The sequence below is a fragment of the Mustela nivalis genome (assembly GCF_964662115.1).
Source record: "Mustela nivalis genome assembly, contig: HAP1_SCAFFOLD_211, whole genome shotgun sequence".
NCBI classification, from domain to species: domain Eukaryota; kingdom Metazoa; phylum Chordata; class Mammalia; order Carnivora; family Mustelidae; genus Mustela; species Mustela nivalis.
The window spans coordinates 962,109-971,345 of record NW_028136423.1 but is presented as its reverse complement, the minus strand read 5'-3'; positions in this window follow the sequence as shown (position 1 = coordinate 971,345).

Sequence of the window (9,237 nt, the reverse complement as noted above, 5' to 3'; positions counted from 1 at the left end):
CAAATTTTCAGGGAACCATCACTGTATTTATTGAGAATAATTTCCTCATTCTTGAAAAATACATTTGAGTGATGAAAAATAGCAAGAATAATGGAATAGCCACAAATTCAAGGTTCTAGTTTTCCCCCCGCCCTTAGTGGGAAAGGAAACTTTTCACACATGTGAGTCATCTACTTTTATTATCTGGATTTCTTAGTTTCCGTAAAGTCTGACCTCCTGAATCAGTTTGGATGGTTGTCTCATCCTAACTCAAACTGTCTTAAAGATTAAAAAAAAAAAAAAAAAACCTTCAATCTCATGAAGAAGCAGCTCATGGCAGTGCTTGCAGAGAATGTGTTTTATTCACACTGTCTCCATGATTTTCTCCATTTTTCCCTACTGTGCCCTTTCCCTCTGGCCAGTTTGTCTTCCACCCCCTGCTGACTGTGTGATGGCTGCCCGCAGTGGGGGCACTGCTTTTCTTGTTCACATTCAGAGACAACCCAGATATTTCTGTAAAGCCCTTCCCGTTTGTGTGTGTGGGACAACCTAGGTTACTGTCTCTCATAGAACAGTAACAAGGCACTGACTGTCGTGCAGCTGGCTGTGTGAATGGCCCAGGAGGAACATGACTGGCTTCCATGACAGACCCCTTCCCTGTAGTGTGGATGGGGCCAGCTTCCTGTGAGTCACCTGGGCTGCAGTGGAGGAGGCACACAGTGCACTGGGGTTCAGGGAGGGGGAGGGAGGAAGGATGCTGGCAGTCAACTCTCCAGATCCAGTACTGCCACACCCTGAAGATAGTCCTACCTAGAAATGGTCCCTGCCATTGTACAGACTCAATATGTCTCAGTGAGTTCTTCTAGTAGTTTTTAGTGCCACTGTAGCAAATGACAAATTCTCAGTGGCTTGAAACAACACAAATTGATTATCTTGCAGTTCTGGAGGTCAGAAGTTCAAAAATCAGTGTCAGTGTGGTAAAATCGGGGTGTTAGCAGCCTGTGTTCCTTCTGGAGTCTCTAGAGGAGAATCCACTTTCTTGCCTTGTCCTGCTTCTAAAGCTGCCTGCATTCCCTGACTTGTGGCCCTTCATTGCACCACCTTTTATCCCTCTGTTTCCAACTTCACATTGCCTTCTGATTCTGATCCTCCTGTCTCCTTATGGATCCTCATGATTACATTGGGACCACCGAGGTAATCCAGGATAATCTCTCCCCGTTCACACCTTAATTTAATCATGCTTGCTAAATCCCATTTGCCAGGTAAGGTAAAGTACTCAGAGCTTCTTGGGCTCAGGATATGGTCATCTTTGGGGCAGTCGCTATTCAGCTGGTCAGTTGCCTCCTGTGCTCCCTTTTATGCCTCACACCTCATCTCACATGTATCTGCTGTGTTCCTCTCTTCATCTGCATTGCAAATGAGAAATGCAGCAATTTAAACCATTGAATATTAGATTTTGGAGATAGTTGCAGGAATAAAAGCACATATAATTTTATTTGTGTCCTAAAAGTTTTTGTTTGGAATTTTAAATTTTATCTAATTGTCCCTAGGTAAATTAAATATGATTCAATCAGTTGATCTGAAAAATCTTTTCAAAGAGTATACCGCTGTTGTAAAGGCCCTTCAAAACAGTATTTTGAGTGCTGTTTCCAAATGAAGTTTACACTTTCACCCTTATCACTGTATTAAAGGTCATGTTGCAGGGTTTTGTGTGTGTCTGCTTTTTTCCAAAGTGAACTTGCTTCTCTATCTAAAACTAATACCTCTAACAGTATTTTTCACCAGGGAGGAGAGGAATTAGTGTATCTTCTAGACTAAGTTTTCTTTCCACGTGAAGAATCTGTTAGGACTAATATTCATGGGAGAAGGAAAAGACAGTAGCTCTTACACCCCATATACTATGTTGACAACAACAGTATAAGCCTGACCAAAGCTGTACATCTTGGTGCATCATTTCAGCTGAAACGTGTTCAGTGAAGTATGATTTATTCCTTAGTAATTCATTTTTGTGTGAGATAAAAGTACATCAACAGAAATAAGGGAAAGCAGAGTGGTAATTTTAAAATTTCATCATTGACTGTTTTTTTTTACCAGTTCTATAAGCACATTAATTGATATTAAAACCCATAAAAGCTCATTTGGGAATGAAAAAGAAAGTTTGAGGTGGTATTGATTTTTTAATGATATTTGTATTTATTTGTATGATTACGCTTAGTTACACTTTGATTGAGTCCGAATGTGCCCTTCAACAATAATCCATGGGCTCTGGGTTTCCTGAAGTTGTATGTCATGGGGTGAACAGTTAGAAAAAGTGAATCCCACCAATTGACAACCCTATGGGGGTTTATATATTACACAAACACATTTGTTTGTTGACTGCCACTCCAGTACTTTCTGTGTCCTCGAGCTCCACCCACGTGGTGCAGGCTGCCCCCATCTGTGCTGGAGAATCATGACGGGGCATTCAGTGGCCTTAGGCATCCCCAGAGAGCTGCAGTTGCATCCTCTCATTTCCCACCTAGTTTGTGGGCATCCCCCTTTAGCTTGACCCTGACAGTGGACAGGTCTCAGTATGAGCTGTCTGTGGGAAGAAACAAGATGTTTGGGGGGCAGCGGTAGTTGTTGATGGGAAGTTTTAAGTGTCAGGTTGTATCTTGCAATTTTCTGAACCCTGGCAGTGCAGGCCTGGGCCAACCTGGTATGTCTGTTTCACCAACCAAATCTTCCTCATGTGCCCAAGAAGTGAAACCATATTTGCATTTGCCACCAGAATCAACTAATCTAAATAATAGTTGAGAATTCCAGCTTGATTATAGTGAGTGGAAAATGGACCTCTCTCGGGTTAATTCTTACACTATGATTTTACTGTTCATCTTCATAAAAGGGATAAGAAATGAGGAAACGTGGATTATCAGTTTGTTTTCACTCTCATCACTCACTGCAGTTATAATTTTCAAAATACCAAGATGTTTTTCAAAAGTAGTTGTTTTTTTGTTTTTTGTTTTTTTGTTTTGTTTTGTTTTGTTTTTGTGGAGGGAGTAGGGACTAAGACTAAGGAAAGCATTGTTCTATCAAGAGAAGTCGTTTTCAATTTATGGTATGATGGGAAATCCATCTCGTATGTCCTATTTGGATAACAGAGCTCACTTTTAATTTTTTTAAACTTCCTTTGATTTTTTTAATTGAATTATAGCTGACCCACAATGTTGCATTCGTTTCAGATATAAAACAACAAGATTTGACAAGTCTGTATGTTATGCTGTGCTCGCCGTACTGTACCACCAACCATATTCCCTATGCTGTGCCTTTCGTCCTGCAACTTATTAATTTTGTAACTGGAAGCCTGTTATCTCCCACTGTATTTCACGCATTTTGCCTGTCCACCCGCTGCCTCCTCTTTGGAAACGATCAATTTGTTCTCTGTAGTTATGGGTCTCTTTCTGTTTTTCTGTGTGTTCAGAGAACTTTTTAAGATAACTTGGTGCCTTTAAACATATTCCTTGATTTCCATTAGTTTGGATACGTATTTGCCATGTTACCCAATTAGTTATGTAATGACTTCAAAATTTGGGGGCTTAAAACAACCCTTTTGTCATATTACATATGTTTTGGGGGTCAGAAATTGGGGCAGGATCTCATGGGGCAATTTTTATGCTTAATACGGCATTAACTGAGGTCAGTGGGTGGTGGCCTTCAGCAGGCGGCTGCTTGGTCTAGAGGATTCAGGATGACTTTATGTACATGCCTGTCACTTTGATGGGTACAGTTGGGAGATGAGGCTCAGATGGCCCTCCACTTCCGTGCAGTCTTTGTAACAAGGTTGTTGGACTTATTTCCTGTCCACTCAGAGCTCCAATAGCAAATGTTCCAAGAGAGGGGTTCCTTTTGGACTTGGGCCTGAAACTGACACGTTTATTTCACTGTTTAACACAGTCACATAGCCCGTGTGAATCAAAGGGAAATGGGAGTCATAGGATTTGTGATCATTTTTTAACGTGCTACATATGTTCATATGTGCATTTTTTCCCATTTCTCTGACCTGTGGGAAAATGGAAGTTATTGATCAAAGAGTCACAGGTTATCAAGCTGTATGAGAGACTTCAGACTTAATCCAACCTCCATACTTTATAGATTATAGAATATATACGTAGGTGCACATGTACATCTCCATATCAGTTATTATATATACACTTGTATATCACTAAAAATGGTATCTGTGGATTAGCCAATTCTTCTATCTTCATAGGAATGAAAAGGACTCGTCATTCCCCGGCAAATCTGAAGAAAGAAGCCAGAGCAAGAGTAAGGGAGAAAGAGAGTGAGAGGAGCATCTGATGGGATAGGATTTCTTACAAAAGGACTCCTGAAGTGACCAGAGAAAACAGACCAACAGAAAAGGGCAGACTTTGACCAAGCGGTGCTCAACGACGTGAATATCCACATGGAACAGAAGAGGTTTTAACGCTATTCCCTACTGATGTAGCCTACATACTAAAGAGGACATCAGAAGTTTTCTGGAAGATACCATAGAAAACCATTTTGAGGACCTGGGGGCGGTGGCAGAGATGAGTGGAACAGAACACCAAAAACAGGAAGCCCAAGAAAGCTTGGGTGCCGCTTCCAGATGGCGACAAGAGAAGAATTAGGCACGAACCAGTCAGCTGGAAAAGACTGGGAGCAGGGGACAACAGTCGAAAAGGACGTCTGCCAAGAGCAACTCGACAGTCTCACTTTTATTGGATAGAAAACAATAGCCAAAGAAGGATTGAGGAAGGTCAAATGTTAATCCCATCTTGCTGACAAGCAAGAAGGAGGATAAAGTTTATAGTTAAACAAGCACATTGAAAGAACTCTTCTAACTAGCAACAGGCACTTCTGGGAAGAGAAAGGCTCTATGGCAGATAAGGGAGGCAGGCGGTTTTCATTCCACCCTGAGCTAACCTGTCGTTCCCAGGTGCTCCGCTTTCCTGAAGCAGGCGGCATTCCGCCCTGAGCCGGCCGGGCTTCCAGCCAGCGAAGCTTCTGTGAGGGGGCTGCATTCCGCCATGAGCAAGCGAGGTATCCCCCGCTGCCCAGCTTCTGTGAAGGGGCGGTGTTCCGCCCTGAGCAAGCTGGGCATCCCCAACTATAAGTGCTACCATTTTACTTAAAACTGTGAAATTGGGTCAGATTTAAATTTCAATTTATGTTAAAACATTCTGTAAACTGTGTTAAACTTTGACATTTGTTCCCTCTGTTCAGTGAATAACACTATATCATATTCTGAAAAATACGCTAATTTTCATTTTGAAAAATATCCCTTTTTCCTCTTATGGTAATTATTAATATGAATTAATAGTAGAATTTGATATGGTTCCATATGCCCATAAATTCTTTATTGTATATCATCAAATTTAATAATGAATATAATGTACTTCTTTGGACAATTTTTAAAGACCAGTCTACTCTTAAAACAAAAAAATGGAGACGCACTTCTTTAGTTCACACAAATTTCATTTTATTATATATAACCTCAGATAAATTTCAACAAATCATAATTTATTAAAATTATGTCTACTTAAAAATCTCATAGAAGAGTAAAACCATCAAAAATAATAATAAACACACACAACACACACACATCACCCATGTATTGACAAATGACAATTGCTGTAACAATACATTAGGCATTCCACTGTTAAGAAATATCAAAATTTCCATCAGTGACAAAAAGATTTGTATCCAAATGGACTGATTTTCCAGAATCCAAGAAAAAGTCTCCTAGGGTTTATTTAAAGATAAATATTTGAACAAATACTTCTTAAATTTAGGAAATTCAGAACATACGATTAAAGAATATTTGCAGTGCAGACTATATTCAATCCTTCCTTCAAAATGTGCCTTTGAGTACATAATTCTGTTTTCTCTATCTAAATTGAGCTGTCCTCCAAGGAAGTTTTCTAAAATGTGTGTCTCTGTGTGATAAATGTTCTAAGACCTAACATGCTTCATTGTATTTTTACTGTACTCTCAAATTTAATCAATAATTTGGCTTGATGTATAATATCTAGTTTCAAATATCTTTTCCATCTATACAAACCCCCAGCTGTCTCCTTTATATGCTATTACTATTGAGAATTCTGCTGTCAGTATTATTCTTGTACATTTTAGGTGATCTGTTCTTCTCTTGGGCATCATTTATGCTCTTCTATGTTTTTGATATTCGTAAAACTCATCATAATGTATATGAGTGGTTTTGTGTGTGTGTGGATTTTGTTTTGTTTTGTTTCTGATTTCTCATGTTTGGCATCATTTTAAGTCTGGTAATTTTTATCTTTCTTTAATTCTCCAAAATTTATCTCAGTACTTATTTAAATATTTTCTTTATTTTTTTTTTCTTTTCTGCTGCATTTGGGCAGAAGTCATTAATTTGTTTGTTTGTTTGTTTGTTTTTCCCAACTCATTTATTCATTTTACAGCTATATTCATCTTAGGCTCCATTTATTGTATTCTTTATTTCAACAATTTTCACTTAATTTATATTCACAGTATAGTGTCTTTTCTTTGTATATGTATATCATTATTTTATCATATACTTTTAAGCTATTTTTAAAAATATTTTACTTATTTATTTGACAGTGAGAGATCACAAGTAGGCAGAGAGGCGAGCAGAGAGAGAGGAAGGGAAGCAGGCTACCTGCTGAGCAGAAAGCTCGATGTGGGGCTTGATTCCAGAACCCTGAGATCATGACCTGAACAGAAGGCAGCGGCTTAATCCACTGCACCACCTAGGCGCCCCTAAGCTATTTTTTTAATTCCTGTTCCAATAACACTTGGATTGCCATATAAAGTTAACCACATCATCTTTTTTAGGTAAGTAATTGTACTTTTTATATGCATAGTTATTTTGGTCCATGAGTTCAGCTCTTCTTCGGATCATCAAATCTCTGTAAAGTCTGGGTATGCTAGGATTTTCTAAGCAACAATAAAATACATTGAAACCTGGTAGCTTAATTATAATAATGTTTTCTTTCTCAATCATTCACAATAGTATTACATTCTGAGTAGCTTCCTTCTATTTTGCAGCTATAGTGTTTGGAAAAACTTGAATTGTGATATCACTGTGATAATGTGAATTAGTCAGAATTTTTCAGAGAATCGGGAAGAGAAAAAAAGGAGGATATTCTCCAGGGCCAACTCTAGAAGTGACTATTAAAACATCTGTCCAAATTCAATTGAACAAAACTCAGAAATGCCATCTCCAGCGAAATACAAAGAAGATTATATATAGTTCTGGGCACACACATCTCATTTGACCCAATGATGTACATCAATGAAAGACTGAAGGCCAATCACCACTCCATGGGAGAATTTAAAAATAAATTTACTAATGAGGCCAAGAATTCAGAATCACAAATACTTCAAAACTAATAATAACTGCCTTCACTTGATGTTATTCTATAAGATAAATCCTACGATCAAGTTTCAATTTTAAATTCTTACAATTTTAAATTCTTAAATCCTTATGAAGAAGCATCATTTGGAGGGAGCAGTTTTCATAATTTATCATCCATCAGCCTTTTTTTTAAAGATTTTATTTATTGGACACAGAGAGAGATAAAGAGAGAGAGAGAGAGAGAGATCACAAGTAAGCAGAGAGGCAGGCAAGCAGGGAGGGAAGCAGGCTTCCTTTTGAGCAGAGCCCGATGTGGGGCTGGATCCCAGGACCCAGAGACCATGACTTGAGATGAAGGCAGAGGCTTAACCCACCACCCACGTGATGAGAGAGCCACTCAGGTGCCCCTCATCCATCAGTCTTAATTGATTGGAGAAAAATGTGTGTAGGAATAATGCCTTAGGGAGCTAATCTCTCTAAAGAATTTTCAAGTCTTTACCCCTTCAAGGTTTTTGTACAGTTCTGATAGCCTCTAAACATCCAGCTGATTTCTACAGTGACAGGCCTGTTAAAACCTGTCTTCAAACCAGGAATAGAGCTTGAAACATACCAGTCAAGAGCAACTTTGAGTCTTTTAAGGAATTTATCATCATTTCTTTGTTTTTGGTTAATATCTGAAATAGTTCCATATTACACTTGCATAATTTCTCCAGAGCTGACTTTGAAGGAGGCATTCAGTTCCAGCTAGTTCCATATTTTGGCAAGAACTATAATTCTATATATATATATTAAAAAAAAAACATATTTTAGGGCGCCTGGGTGGCTCACTGGGTTAAAATCTCTGCCTTCGGCTCAGGTCATGATTCCAGGTTCCTGGGATTGAGTCCCACAGTGGGCTCTCTTCTCAGCAGGGAGCCTGCTTCCATTCCTCTCTCTCTGGCTGCCTCTCTGCCTTCCTGGGATCTCTATCAAGTAAATAAATAAAATTTTTTAAAAAACATATTTTATATCAGTTATTCATGTTTATTAACTAAGATATCACAATACAAATAATACAAACAGTTGCTCTTTATTAATACCTTCAACCAAGATCAAAAAATATGTCATATTTTCTCCAAAAATTTTATATCATCTGATAGGTCAGATATATATAAAATTACATTTAAAGTTTGAAAAATATCATCAAATATTTTCATTTAAATGCAAATTTGAAAAAAAATCTACTTTCCCAAACACGACTTTTTATCCTAATTTTTTTTTGAATTTTGTCGACAACTGATAAAATGTTTAGCGAGACTATAAATGTTAGATCGAAAAAAATGATTAATACATGTAGGTTCAAATTATTATGTTCCATTAAAAATGATTTAGTCTTTGATGAAAATCTGTTTGTTAATATGTTGTATCCAGATATAGTAAATTAATGATATATATAAAATTATAGGGAAATGACACCTTCCGTTCCATTATGAGTAGAGCTTTTAAAATGCTATTTGTCACAACCTGTCATCTTGTCATTATGTAGCATTATGTAGCATTTAAAAAATGTATACTCTTCACTTCGAAGTCTTTTAGAAATCTAAAATATGACTTTCTATGGTTTGTGTTTCCATATTCCTTTATTGCCAGTTTGAACAAATCCACATGCTTGGATTCAAAAGTAATAAATTCCTCTTATTTGGAAAAATGATGTTTATTTTTGTTCTCTCCCCCTTCGCAGGTGGTTTCATTTTAGCACACTTCAGAGTTATAATTTCATGCTTATTAAAAACATTTATTATGATCTACATAGATGAATGAAACTTTTATTTTATTAAATTATTTTGACAAAAAATCTGTTATTTTTAAAAATGTATTTCCTTTGAAGGGTTAATTTAGAACGT